This window comes from Theobroma cacao, chromosome 9, assembly GCF_053813885.1.
Source record: "Theobroma cacao isolate CCN51 chromosome 9, ASM5381388v1, whole genome shotgun sequence".
Lineage (NCBI taxonomy): Eukaryota > Viridiplantae > Streptophyta > Magnoliopsida > Malvales > Malvaceae > Theobroma > Theobroma cacao.
The window spans coordinates 40682852-40696405 of record NC_142647.1 but is presented as its reverse complement, the minus strand read 5'-3'; the positions used below and the strand labels follow the sequence as shown (position 1 = coordinate 40696405).

The 13554-nt window shown below is 33.9% G+C and overlaps 1 long non-coding RNA gene and 1 other non-coding gene across 2 annotated transcripts; both read right to left on the bottom strand.

Annotated features, from left to right (window-relative positions):
* Nucleotides 1-5150: 5150 nt before the first annotated feature.
* LOC108661099 (uncharacterized) lies at nucleotides 5151-7696 on the bottom strand. Its single transcript, XR_016028464.1, has 4 exons — nucleotides 7411-7696; nucleotides 7223-7337; nucleotides 7076-7153; nucleotides 5151-5388 (listed from the first exon to the last, which is right to left on the bottom strand). It is a non-coding gene; the product is annotated as an uncharacterized LOC108661099 (long non-coding RNA).
* Nucleotides 7697-9867: 2171 nt separating this feature from the next.
* On the bottom strand, nucleotides 9868-9974 carry LOC148760967 (small nucleolar RNA R71). The gene has a single exon (XR_016028669.1). It is a non-coding gene; the product is annotated as a small nucleolar RNA R71 (small nucleolar RNA).
* Between the last annotated feature and the right edge of the window lie 3580 nt (nucleotides 9975-13554).

Genomic DNA, 13554 nt, shown 5'->3' with positions numbered 1-13554 from the left:
GTAAAGGTTATACTTGAGCTTTAAAAGGTATTTTTATAGTGAATTTAAAATTCCTTAGTGAGCTAAGGGAGTGATAACTCTTTTATATAGAGTTATTTAATCACATTTTAGATGTTAAAATAACTAAGTCTTTGTGTTTTAAGTTGATTTTAGTTAGTTTTTATGTTTTTAGTTAATTAGTTTGAAGCATGTTAACTTAGTTCAATTCAAGTAATTCTAGTTCATTTTCATGTTGGAAGTCTTATTGTAAGCCAATACTAATTTAATCTTTGTTTTTGTAGGTTTTCAAAAGGATAAAGTAAAATGGTGACGAACTATGCTATGAAGACCAAGTGTAAATTTCCACTGAATATGTTACGATAATTCAAACATAACTTGAGCTACAGAGATTTAATCAACGTGATTCCTGACCATTGAAAAGATGAGAAGTAAACGTAGAACATCTATGTTTATCATTTCACCTAGATCAACCTAATGGTAAGAGAAAATAGCGTTGCAAGATGAGGTACTGTAGCAATTTTGTAGCAAGGCAGCACATGGAAGCAGTGTCACGACCTTGATAGACTCAAGGTTGCAGCCCCTAAAGGAGCAGCATTGCTCCCATGCTAAATTTCGAGAGCTCAGCTCCATGGTGGTCATGTAGGTAAGATACGACACTAGATGGAATACATTGAAAAAAAAGTATTTAAGTGTAGAGAGTAGTTATTGGCTCCATTAGTTTTTTGATGATAATAAAACATTCCTATTTATTTGTGTCTAATACCTTCATTTGAGTGTGCAAAAAATTAATATATGAAATTAATTTATTAACTCTTCAAAGAGTATTTTTGAAAGAAAAAAAGGGATAAAATCAACAAGATGTAACTGAATAACAAAGAGGAAGCTTGTTGGTGAAACAAGGAAGAACATTGGTTTACCAAATTTCAAATTGGAGAAATGACGGGCTGAAGAGTTTGAGAAACATAACCAATTTAGTCGACCAAGTCAGTTGACTAAGTGCTCTCTGTCAGAATCTGCAAACCAGAAATAAAACCAACTTAGTCAACCAAGTTAGTCAACTAAGAGCTTTCTGTTTGCAATTTGAACCAGAGCACTACAAGACAGAATAATGGCTAAAACTCATCCTCAATTGTTTTCAACGGATATAAATTATCAAATTGCCATCAGAGTTGCATCTCCAGGTATAAAAGGGTCTTTCAATAATTAAAAACAAGTTTTGAGAAGCATTGAAAGAGATTTGAGCTATAGAAAGTTGAAAAACCAAAAAGCTTCACTGCACTTGTCTGCACTTAAACGCCTACTCTTTGCATTTGTATTGCATTTGTATTTAGCACTTAATCTTGTACCACTTAGATCAACCAGTGATCATAGGTACCTTCTTTTACTACTTCTTTTGTAATCTTAGAGTGAGGGAGTCACTCTAAGGGGTTATTCAAGCTTGGGATAGCTTGATTGTTATAGGTTGTGGTTGAGCTTTGGAAAACCACTTTGGGTTTTCATTGAGCTCGTGAAAAATTAGTGTAAATGGTTGTGGCTGAGTCTGGTAAAACCATTGTAAAGCTTGGTGAAAGCTTGTGAATTTCACCGGTGTTTAGTGAATTTGTGAGAAAATCCTTGGTTGGATAATCAAGGTAGTGGATGTAGGTCTTGGACCGAACCACTCTAAATTGCTGTGCATTTTATACTCTGTTTTTATTTTCTTAAGTTATGAAAATTAGTTCCTCATATTATTAAGAGCCAAATTGTGCCATTCACACCCATTTAGCACAAATTATAGGGACCAACAACAGCGACACTCAAGGAGGGAGGTCGCGACGCTTTGATGTGATTTACTCAAACACAACCATTTGGGATTTCATTTTTTAGGGCTTTTTGGTCGCTATAAATATGTGATTTTTAGCAACTGAAATCAGAGGTTAGAGAGAGGAAAGAAATAACAATTAGAGAGAAAAGAAAAAGGTTTTATATAGGGAGGAAACGAGAGGAAAGCGAAAAAGATTGAAGATTGAGAATCAACGGCAGCCTTGTTTTTCATTTTAGTTTTTCATTTCTCTCTTATTCTCTTGCTGTAAAAATTATTTATTCTCTTGAAATTGTGTTACTCGCTGAAGAAATGATGATGAACTAATTATTTTCTAGGATTATGGGTTATTTCAATATGCAACTTGAATATATGGTTTTCTTTGCTTAGCATTAATGGGTATTGTATGGTTTATTCAAATCTGTATTTAATGCTTTTCATTACTTGGTCACCAGTTGAAGTAATTAGATTGTCTATATGCAACTTAACAGAGGGAGTTTAGACTAGACCATTTATTTGAATAGCTTATGTTCGATTCATTTAGAGCTTAGGTGATTGATTCGTATTTAGGATAGACATATACCTAAATATTATAGGCAGCCAAATTAGAACGTAAGCTTAATGAGCTTTTCTTAACTAATTTGCATAGGCATATGGGATTAATTTTGAAAAGTATGTGTGCAAGAGTCTCGATAGAGACTTGTACATAAAATTGGATTCTAGGTTAGCCATTCACCCCATTAATTTAAGTTTAAAGGAAAATATTAGATTTAAATGAAATATTGAGGGACACCATGATCCTAGGTCTTTAGAGTAATAGTTTCTTTAGTAAAAATTACATCAATATCTTTGGTTGATTTTAGTGGTAAATTTCACATTAATTAGGTGTTAAAAATCAAGTGCTTGGATAGGACAAATTTTGTTACAAATTTAATACTTAGTAAAAGTTTAGTAGCAAATCTCTGTGGGAAATGATACTTGACCTACCTTTATATTACTTGAGCAATACATATACCTGCGTGTACAAAATTGATAACAGGGAGATGACGTAGACAAAGAGGTTGAACCTCTATAAAAATATTGTGTTCTTGTCTTTACATTGCTCTAATTTTTATTATTCCAATTTGTTTCAAAGAAAATAAATTTTTCACTAATATTGCAAAGAATTTTCAAGAAGGCCAATTCATCCCCCTCTTGGACTTATACATTTGAGCTTATTGCACTAACAAGTGCAATAATACAACGTTGATAATTCATTTTGGAGGTACAAGATTTTGGGAGCTAGTGCAAACACATTTTCACTCTTAGCTTCTCTCACTAAATATTTTCTCTCTACTTCTATTCTACTTAGTCTTTCTGCACCTATTTTCAATCATACTTATAGCTTTGACAATATTGTTACACTACCGCTCACCTATTCTCTACCTATTCTTAACCATTACTCTACTACTTATATATTTTCTTCCATATGCCATAACACTAGATATCTCAGAGACTACTTCAATCCTTCTCTCCAACACCTGCAATACATCTTTTTATTTATTTGCAACATTTTCTTGTTGGTCCCAAAAAAAGTGCTAGAGGGGGGGTGAATAGCACTTTTAGAATAACATGAAAATTCTTTCCAAGTTAAGAGCTAATTGAGGGACTTTGATAATGGAAGTTTAAAGCTTATTGGAGGAGTAATTTAAGAGTTAAGAATAAAAAGAAAATTAGAGAAAGTAGACAAAGCACAATGATTTATTGTGGTTCGGTCCCCTTGACCTACATCCACTATCTTGATCTCCTAATTAAGGATTTTCAAACCAATTCATTAAAATCAGTAGAATTCCCAAGCCTCCACCAAGCTTTTATAATGGCTTTTCATAGGCTCAGCCACAACCTTTAATAGTGGTTTTTCTCAGGATCAATCAAATCCTAAAACTAACTTTTCAAAGCTAAGTTAGAACTACAACAATAGCCAAGCTAACCCAAGCTTGATCTACCCCTTAGAGTGTCTCTCACACTCTAAGTAAATAAGAAATAGAAAAAAGATGAAGTACAATTGAACCTAGCTGATTTAAGATGTACAAAGTTAAGTTCAAACACTTTTTTCAAAGGATGAGAGTGAAATACAAGTGTAAAGAGAAGGCTTTTGATCTTCTAAGTTCAAAATCACTTTGGATGGCTTCTCTATATGATTTTTGATTGGTGAAGAGGCTTTAAATACTTGCAAAATCACTTCTGGCTGTTAAAGACAGAAACTAGCTGTTTCTGACCGTTATTTTATCTTTTTGTGCTTAAACTCAAATGTGCAGATAGTGCTTCATTAACCGGTTAAAGGTAGGCTTTTAACCGATTAAGCCTTCTATAACTTGCACGCTACTTCTTTGTATTAACCAATCAACAACGGCTTTAACTGATTAATAACTTTCTATTTTCAAGCACCTTCAAGCACTGTTTTTGGCTAGTCTCCTTTCAACAAATTAATACTCCTTTTAGTTGGTTGAAGCTTATCTCCATTCATCCTTAACTAATTAAAATGGGCTCCAACCAATTAAGAATTCTTCAACTTTAAATCTCTCAGTTTGGTGCCTTAGACGGTCATCAATATTTTGAATTTGAATTTTGGCACTTCTTCACACTTTAACTTTGACCTTTAACTACTTAACTCCTTTCCTTTAACTGATTAAAAGACTTATGTTTTGCATTCAGCACTCGCTTAAGTGATTAAACCTTGTGTTAACTAGTTAAGACCTTTTTATCTGTCCTTAGTGTAGCTCCTAAAATTGCTTTAATTAATTAAGGATTTGTGTTAATCGATTAAGACTAATATGTCTTCATTAAAGCTCTTTCTTCTTTGCTTGTTTAACCAATTAACCCATTTTGCAATTGAACAAGCATCTTGACTTGCTTTCAAATACCTAATATGTTAATGAATTTAAGCTTTCTCTTGCACACTTAAATGATATAATTAGACACCAATGAATGAGAATGTTTTGTTATCATAAAAAACACATGGAGTCAACATTCTCTCTCTTTCATTTTGGATGATGACAAGACACTCCTAAATTAAGAATACAATGTTTATGTTCAATATGAATGCTTCAAATCATTATAAATAATAAGTGGCTCCCTTTTAGTTAATGCATATGGTTTTCTTTAAAGATGTAGTGACCCACTCCAACGGCTGTTACCGATGCACAAATCACATGGGTAAGCTTGTACAACTTGGCAGGCCTTTTATCAAAGTATGCCTTACCAATTAATTTCTTTAAACATGACAATCATTGTAATAAAAATGATACTCACCAGAATAACAACTTTAATTCTTCAACATACATCAAATTCATAATAAAAAATACCAAGTATTTATAGAACACGTTTTGGATAATATGGCTCCAAATTTAGTTAACAATATCAAGGGCTTTGGCATAATATAGTGTTACATTACTTCTTTAAACTCGTAAATAACTCGACATCTAGATAGCGGAGTAACACAAGGTAAGGCTATGAGATGCCATTTACTTACACAGCAAGCTAATGTCTGCTCACCACGGCTGCTCCCAAAGTTTACTTATTTGCCATATCAACTAGTTGGGGTAAGCCTTTCATACTCAGTGAGTGGACAAGAAGGGAAACAAACATTAGGGTAAAGCTTTTGATAAAAACGTAATAATAATAAATATGTATGATGAGATAAACTGTGCATAGAGATAATAAATCGTGTGTAAATCAATATAAGATGCTTGAATTTAAAACTAAAAATCAAATCATAAAGGTATTGTGTAAATTTCAAGCTCATTATAAAACGATTAACCATGACAATTTCAACTATAGTAATTTCTAGTACGTCATGTAAACAAATAAATATAGCCATGGTTTTCTCAAAGCAAGTATAATAGTGATGCCATGCTCAATTAATAAAAACATATCAATTAGGGTATCCTCGAGTAGATCTAATATAGTCCGTAAGCTCTTTCTCTCATATCAATAACATCAACACCTACTCATGGGAACTCCCTACGCCACCAAATATAAGGTGGGGCTCCAGGTCCCTTTTTCCCTACCTGTGGGAACTCCCCACGCCACCAAATATGAGTCAAGGCTTTAGGTCCCTTTTGACCTACTTGTGGGAACTCCCTACGCCACCTAATATGACTTGGGGGTTTAGGTCCCCTTTTATTGTCAAATATTAATCATTAATAATCACTACTTTGTGCACAAAGACCACACAAATCTGGTGTGGTAACAAGACCTATACCTATAAGGTTTATCGAACAAAATAATCCAATAGAATTTCAAATGCATATAGTCAATTCAATGATAAGCTCAGAAGGCATGTATACATGTTTAAATCATGAAAACCATGAGCAATATATAACCAAGTTCATCGTAAAATTAGTTAATATTAAAATAGCCAGTTCAAGCACGAAAATCAATTAACATGGCATAGTTAAAAATATTTCACTCAAGCATCATGAAAATTGCCACCAAGGCAGATTAGAAAAACTCATCAACGACCACTCTAGGGCCTTTATATGGGAGTGTAACACATACAATTTTGAATGCTTTTGAAGAATAAAAAAAATCTCATCATATTTCTAGGGCTTGTTTCCCATTTTGTAAACAACTTAATAGCTTTGATATGCCCACAAATACAACACGTAAAAAACAAGCTTAATAATCATTCCTAGTCACTAACAAGCAACCCAATTGCAATCCAAATATAAACATCGGAATTCAATGTAATTGAATAATATCTAAACAGTGGACATATCTATCATATTTAATATATTATATTCACCATTCAATAGTACTTTTAAAAGAAGAATTGCCCACTCACCTCAATTGTTGGGATTTCTCACTAATATTTTGTCCACGCTAAATGAAGGGTTTTAATTAGAAAGTTTCCAGCAGCTTATATTTAGCACCAACTGCTTAATTAAACAGCTCTTACACCCCAATTCCTTTTTAGCAGTCAAAGTGTCGGCTCAAATATTCACTGGCAACATACCCAATGTGATTTCTCAGTACTAGATTCAACACTACACATTGTTCAATTTGGGCAGCAAGCATAATAGCAATTACATTTTGATTTGAGCTACTTTCTTACCTTAACAATTCTGCCAATTTCAAATACTAGTCCTCACTTAATAAGTTCCAATCGCTATCTCATTTCTATGTCAACTTTCTAACAATAAAATGTTTCAAGAACATTAATGAATTTCATCATCATTTCTCCGCATATAATTTCAATAAAAAGGTTCAAACTTAAGTCTTATTTTCACTCACCGTTCTTACCCCTCAACCTTGAATCCAGTTATTCCAACTCATCTTCAACAACTTCATTCAGCCGAGAGCCTCTCATTTCTGCATAATTAATTTGCCTCTTAGTCAATTCTTTAATTACATACATTCATTAAACTCATAAACCTTCACCTTGCTTGGGCTATCAGCACAGGTTCACAAGGAATCTCACGGGCAACAACTTCTTTCTCTGAAATAATTTGCTTAAGGGTCAACCTAAACACAACCTCAAGCTATTTCCTCAAATCTGCCACCACAAGATCATAAAAGCATAAGTTCTTTGAACCAATTGTTTAATGCTTAGATCAAAATTTCCTTACCTACACATTAAGTTTCCAGCATCAACCTTCCATTTGTAGGGCCTCAATCACTTCCAAAAATGGACTGGCAGCCTCGCTTTGGCTTTGATGAATTACACAGGAGTTTTCTTTCCTTGGCTGAAGCTTTAAGTTTTGTTTTTTCAACTTCCTTCAATCGGGTTTCTCCTTTTATTTCTTCAAACTTAATTAAATTATATGGTTTGTTTGAAGACTCACGGCTCACTCATGAACTTTGGCTCTCGGATTGCAGGGAAAGTCAAAGGAATGGAGAGCCTTGTTAAAATGTAAATAGAGTTCTATAGCTTTATTAGCATGGGTGAAAGATGGAGGGCATTTGAAACTTAAAGCGTAGCTCACGGGTGGATGGAAGGCTAAAGTGGCCGACAGCTTGAAGCTGTCTCCTATTTGGGCAGATTCTCCAAACTTTTGTGCTTTTACGTGTACTTCATCCTATTTTCCCTAGGCCACCTCATCCTACATGCATTGGTCAGTTGGTTGTTTTTTTTTTTTGAACCTTTTCATCTCATGCAATCCAATTTAACCTCCATGTGTCCGATTGCTATTTCTTTCATTGGCAATAGTTGATTCCAATTAATCCTATCCGTGACTTATCATTGCAAGTAATAATTCTTCCTGCAAGCTTATTCTTTCATTTGTTTGTGCACTTGGTTCTTCACGCCATTTATTATTAACTGCATGTTTTCCTTTTATTCCTTTTGTCCGCCACTAATTTGGCATCACCTATCCATCACCATTTTCTCTATGAAAACCGTGGGCCACCTTAAATCAAGTCTAACTTATTATATTTTTTTTCTTTTTTCTTCAATTCTTTTCTACTATTCTTCCTTTATACACATACAAGAAAAATATCAAGTTTTACATTCCACCCAAATACTCTCATAATATTTATATATATATATCTTTTATACCTTATTTAATAACGACACATGAGCCCCACCAATTTTCCATTTCCTTAACATTATTTTGTGCTCTCCCCCACTTCGACCAATTTTAATTCCTTAAAATCAACTTTCAATGTTACTCCGTCTTAATCACCCACAAATAATAAATTTATATCATTTTAGTATTATACTATTATTTTATTATTAAAATATTATTTTAATTCTATGTCAACTTCTCCACTCTCACGTGACTTTTCAAATCCACGATAGCCACAATTCACGTTAATTGGCAAGTAATATCTCAGTTTAATTAACATCTCGTTGGATAGGATGTTACAAAAGATTTGTAATAAAATATTTATAATATCCACAATAGCTAAATAAAATATACAATATCCACAGTAACTAAGTAAGATTATATTGAATATCCATAATAGCTAGCACATAATATTCAACAAAACCATAACATGGCATCACACCCATAAATTAAACATAAAAATCTATCGAACTCTATTTAACTTAGTCTTCCTTTTCTCCTTTTTTGTCATTATTAAAAAAGATATTTAAAACTCCCCATTAATGAGTACATCTAGATTTTCCTTTAATTTTTAAATCAGACTTTAATGAGTGGGAATCATAAGCACTCATACACCTAAGTCATACAGCTTACAGATATAGTTCATTAACTTCAAGAGTCAAGCTTGTAACTATGAAAGAACAAATGTATGAGAGTTAAATCATTTCAAGAACATGTCAAGGATCACTCAAATAATGTTCAAGCAAATCTTATCATTTTGTCATAATCAAAATTATAATAATTTTAAAGCTAACATTCCTCTCTCCTTATCACAAAAACTCCTTTACGTTTTGGCGACTCCAATGAGACGAATGCTTGCATTAGGTAAAATCTAGCACCTTTGCCAGGGATTTGCAACTCCTAATTAGTTTGCTAAAATTAAATTAAACAAAATTTTCTTAGTCCAAGTTTGTTTCTTTATGTGTTTTCCAACTACGTCTTGGGCATTGTATGAAAAGAACAAGAAACATGGAAATTACCTTTTGTGACCCAGTAATTGAAAGAACATTTCAAAGACTTATAAAGAAAAAATTACAAGGTTCTGTTTCTTTTAATACAAGGGTTGAACAATAAGGAGAGTGATAAGTACAAGACAGAGTAGTGGGTGAAAATCGCTCGTCAAGAGACTATGCTGTCCCGCTGGTCCAAGGTATTCCATCAAGCATCAGAAGGCCAACCATTCAAGCACATAGTTTTGAGATCAAGCCAACTATTATCACTATGTTCCAAACATCAGTTCAATTTGGAGGTCTTCCAAATGACAATCCGAACGCATATATCTCAAACTTCCTGGAGATAAGTGATACATTTAAGCACAACGGGGTCATGGATGATGCAATCCGCTTGTAGTTGTTTCCTTTCTCGTTGCAAGATAGGGCGAAGGTGTGGTTGAACTTGTTGCCTATTGGCTCAATTACAACATGGGATGACCTTGCTCCGAAATTCCTTGCTAAATTCTTTCCTTTGACAAAGACAACGAAGATGAGGAACAATATTACTTCATTCACACAATTTGATGGTGAGTCATTAAACAAAGCCTGGGAGAGATATAAGGACTTACTTAGGTCTTGTCCTCATCATGGTCTTCCAAAATGGCTCAAAGTGTAAACGTTTTACAATGGATTGAGTGGTCAAGTACGAACCGCCATTGATGCTGCTGTTGGAAGAGCCCTCATGGTGAAGTCCATTGATGACACATACAACTTATTAGAAAAGATGGCCTCGAAATACTACCAATGGCCATCAAAGCAATTTGCACATAGAAGAGTAGTTGGAGTTCTCGAAGTGGATACCATCACGTCATTAACCGTACAAGTAGCTACTCTAACTTAAAAATTTGATTTTTCTGGAACTAATCCTATTCAAGTCCTTTTGTAGTGTGTGAATTTTGTGGAGATGGACATGCTAGTGATCAATGTTCGGTTGGCAACATAGAAACTATTCAATTTGTAAGGAATAGACGGCAACACAACCCCTTTTCCAATACTTATAATCTTGGATAGAGAAACCATCCAAACTTTTCATGAGGAAACAATCAAGGAGCATTAGCTTCAAGGTCGAACATTTCTCCTAATTTTCTACAGCAATCGAGAATACCTATTCTGGATAAAAAACATGGCCAAGACAAACTCCTTTATTCATAATCAAGCAACCTCATTGAGAAATCTTGTGACGCACGTTGGACAATTGGCAAGCTCAATGAACAATAGAGCTAAAGGGACTTTGCCTATTAACACAGAGACAAATCTGAGAAGGGAAGGCAAAGAGCAAGTTAAAGCCATTACATTGAGAAATGGTAAGGAGATTAAAGTTAATACTCGACAAGCTAACAAGTTGATGAGAAAACCCAAAGTGAAACATAGATAATAAGTCCTAACAGGAAGAATGGGGAGAAATAAGCTAAAGTTACACCACCACCACCACTCTTTCCTTAGCGATTCAAAAAATAATAGTAAGCAAGTCAATTTTAGAAGTTAATGGAGGTGTTCAAGAAGCTTTACATCAACATCCCATTTGTAGAAGCTTTAAAATAGATGCCTTTGTATGTTAAGTTTTTGAAAGATATATTATCAAACAAAGGACGATTCGGTGAATTCGACTTAGTGGCACTCACTGATGAGTGTAGTGCAATTATACAAATCAAGCTGTTACCAAAGCTCAAGGAAGTTGGTGGTTTTACAATTCTGTGAACTATTAGTGTATTTTATTTTGCCAAGGCTTTGAGTGACTTAGAAACTAGTATTAATATGATGCCACAATCTATTTACAAGAAATTGGGGGAGATTGAGCCTACCATAGTGGCTTTACAATTGGCAAACAACACCATGACATATTCGAGAAACATTATTGAAGATGTGCTAGTGAAGGTTGACAAGTTTATCTTTCCAGTAGACTTCATTGTTCTTGATATAAGGGAAGGTAGAGAGATTCTAATAATTTTGGGGGGACCTTTTTTACCTATTACTAGGGCACTCATAGATATTAAAAATGAGAGCTTACCTTGAGAGTCCAAGAACAAAAGGTAACCTTCAATATCTTTAAAGCTTTAAAATTTGCTAATGATCATGATAAGTGTTATGCCGTGAGTATAGCTAATAGAGTCGCGAGAGAAATATTTGAGGAGAGTCACTCTATTAACCCACTTAAAGGTTCCTTAGTAGCTGATTTAGAAAAGGGATGACAAAGATTTTGTTAAATGTTTAAATTTGTTGAATACTTTTCACCGTGTCAATGAAGACATAGTATGAGATGTTGGATGCTTCATCTTTATTTACACCAGGAAAGCCATCCATAGAAGAGCCTTCAAATTTGGAAGTTAAACCTCTACCTAATCACTTGAGGTATGTGTATGTTAGTAACTCATCTACACTTTTTGTTATTATTTCATCTAGTCTTACTAACGTGCAACAAGATAAGCTATTGAGAGTTTTGCATGAACACAAAAACGCATTGGGATGGACTATTACAAACACAAAAGGGATTAGTCCTTCAATATGTATACATAAGATCCTATTAAAGGAGGACCACAAAGCCACCATAGAGCATCAATGAAGATTCAATCTAATCATGAATGAGGTGGTAAAAAAAGAGATCATCAAATGGTTAAACGTTGGTATTATCTATCCCATATCAGATAATGCATGGGTAAGTTTGATGCAAGGTGTACCCAAGAAGGGAAGAATGGTAGTGGTAGCTAACGACAACAATGAGCTCATCCCTATGAGAATTGTAACTAGATGGAGGGTATGCATGGACTTCGAAAGCTCAAGAAATCCATGAGGAAAGATCACTTTCCATTATCATTTATTGATCAGATCGTGGATTGGTTAACAGGGAAGAAATTTACTATTTCTTGGATAGGTATTTGGGATACAACCAAATAACGATACATGATGGCTATGTTTTTAAAAGGATATTTACCTGTCCTTATGGCACCTATGTTTTTAAGAGAAGACGATATTTACCTGTCCTTATGGCATCTTTGTTTTTAAGAGGATGCCATTTAGACTCTATAATGCTCTAGTTACCCTCTAACGATACATGATGGCTATGTTTTCCAATGTGGTGGAGCATTCAGTTGAAGTCTTTATGGATGATTTCTCTGCTTTTGGTAATAATTTTGATGACTATTTATTGAATCTTGATAGAGTTTTGAGACGACATGAAGAGACAAACTTGGTATTAAATTGGTAGAAATGCCATTTCATGGTACAAGAAGGAATAGTTCTTGGCCATAAAGTTTGAAGCAAAGGATTAGAGGTAGATAAAGCAAAGATAGAGACAATTGAGAAGCTCTCACTGTAAAATATGGTAAGAGGTATTAGAAGTTTCCTTGGACATGTGAGGTTTTACAAGCATTTCTTTAAGGATTTTTCCAAATCATTAAACCTTTGTGTAACTTGTTGGAAAAGGATGTTCCATTTAAGTTTGATGATGCATGCCATGCTGTATTTATAGAATTAAAAAAGAGATTGATCTCTGTACCCATTCTTGTAGTTCCTGATTGGTCACTTCCATTTGAGCTTATGTGTGATGCTAGTGACTATGCTATAGGTGCAGTGCCAGGACAATAAAAACATAAAATGTTTCATTCTATATATTATGCTAGCAAGATTTTGATAGAAACTCAAATACACTACACCACCATTGTGAAAGAACTATTAGTTGTTGTGTATGCATTTGATAAATTTTGTTCTTACTTGATTCACATGAAAGTTGTTGCTTACACTAACCACTCAGTGATTAAGTATTTAATTGCTAAGAAAGATACCAAACCAAGATTAATAATGTGGATATTGCTGTTACAAGAATTTGACTTGAAAATCAAAGATAGAAAAGGCACAGAGAATCAAGTAGCATATCATCTGTCAAGGTTAGAGAACGACAATCATGGTAGGGGCTCCATTTTGATCAATGAAAATTTTCCTAATGAGCAATTATTATTTGTTGGTCAAAAGAAAATACCTTGGTATGCTAATTACGTCAACTACATTGTAAGTAAACTTTTTCCTTCAAACTTAAATTTTCATCATAAGAAGAAGTTTATTCATGATGTCATAATTTTTACATGGGATGAACCTTTTTTGTTTAAGCAATGTGTAGATAAAATGTTGAGAAGGTGCATTCCAAAGGAAAAGGTTGAAAACATTTTGAAGCACTGTTATT